The following is a 1,875-nucleotide window of genomic DNA, read 5'->3' as shown; positions in this document are numbered from 1 at the left end:
CATGTGAGTCACCTAACACATGTGGGAACCATCATTTGGCAACTAGCATGAAATATCTCATAAGATTACAAAAATATGAGTAATCATTCATGACTTATTTACATGAAAACAAAATTACATATCCTTTATATCTAATCCATACACCAACGACCAAAAACACCTACAAACACTTTCATTCTTCAATTTTATTCATCTAATTGATCTCTCTCAAGTTCTATCTTCAAGTTCTAAGTGTTCTTCATATATTCTACAAGTTCTAGTTACATAAAATCAAGAATACTTTCAAGTTTGCTAGCTCACTTCCAATCTTGTAAGGTGATCATCCAACCTCAAGAAATGTTTGTTTCTTACAGTAGGTTATCATTCTAATACAAGGTAATAATCATATTCAAACTTTGGTTCAATTTCTGTAACTATAACAATCTTATTTCAAGTGATGATCTTACTTGAACTTGTTTTCGTGTCATGATTCTGCTTCAAGAACTTCGAACCATCCAAGGATCCGTTGAAGCTAGATCCATTTTTCCCTTTTCCAGTAGGTTTATCCAAGGAACTTAAGGTAGTAATGATGTTCATAACATCATTCGATTCATATATATAAAGCTATCTTATTCGAAGGTTTAAACTTGTAATCACTAGAACATAGTTTAGTTAATTCTAAACTTGTTCGCAAACAAAAGTTAATCCTTCTAACTTGACTTTTAAAATCAACTAAACACATGTTCTATATCTATATGATATGCTAACTTAATGATTTAAAACCTGGAAACACGAAAAACACTGTAAAATCGGATTTACGCCATCGTAGTAACACCGCGGGCTGTTTTGGGTTAGTTAATTAAAAACTATGATAAACTTTGATTTAAAAGTTGTTATTCTGAGAAACTAATTTTTATTATGAACATGAAACTATATCCAAAAATTATGGTTAAACTCAAAGTGGAAGTATGTTTTCTAAAATGGTCATCTAGACGTCGTTCTTTCGACTGAAATGACTACCTTTACAAAAACGACTTGTAACTTATTTTTCTGACTATAAACCTATACTTTTTCTGTTTATATTCATAAAATAGAGTTCAATATGAAACCATAGCAATTTGATTCACTCAAAACGGATTTAAAATGAAGAAGTTATGGGTAAAACAAGATTGGAGAATTTTTCTCATTTTAGCTACGTGAAAATTAGTAACAAATCTATTCCAACCATAACTTAATCAACTTGTATTGTATATTATGTAATCTTGAGATACCATAGACACGTATACAATGTTTCGACCTATCATGTCGACACATCTATATATATTTCGGAACAACCATAGACACTCTATATGTGAATGTTGGAGTTAGCTATACAGGGTTGAGGTTGATTCCAAAATATATATAGTTTGAGTTGTGATCAATACTGAGATACGTATACACTGGGTCGTGGATTGATTCAAGATAATATTTATCGATTTATTTCTGTACATCTAACTGTGGACAAATAGTTGTAGGTTACTAACGAGGACAGCTGACTTAATAAACTTAAAACATCAAAATATATTAAAAGTGTTGTAAATATATTTTGAACATACTTTGATATATATGTATATATTGTTATAGGTTCGTGAATCAACCAGTGGCCAAGTCTTACTTCCCGACGAAGTAAAAATCTGTGAAAGTGAGTTATAGTCCCACTTTTAAAATCTAATATTTTTGGGATGAGAATACATGCAGGTTTTATAAATGATTTACAAAATAGACACAAGTACGTGAAACTACATTCTATGGTTGAATTATCAAAATCGAATATGCCCCTTTTTATTAAGTCTGGTAATTTAAGAATTAGGGAACAGACACCCTAATTGACGCGAATCCTAAAGATAGATCTATTGG

This window comes from Rutidosis leptorrhynchoides, chromosome 7 (genome assembly GCF_046630445.1).
Source record: "Rutidosis leptorrhynchoides isolate AG116_Rl617_1_P2 chromosome 7, CSIRO_AGI_Rlap_v1, whole genome shotgun sequence".
Taxonomy (NCBI): Eukaryota; Viridiplantae; Streptophyta; class Magnoliopsida; order Asterales; family Asteraceae; genus Rutidosis; species Rutidosis leptorrhynchoides.
Note: the sequence above shows the minus strand (reverse complement) of the source record.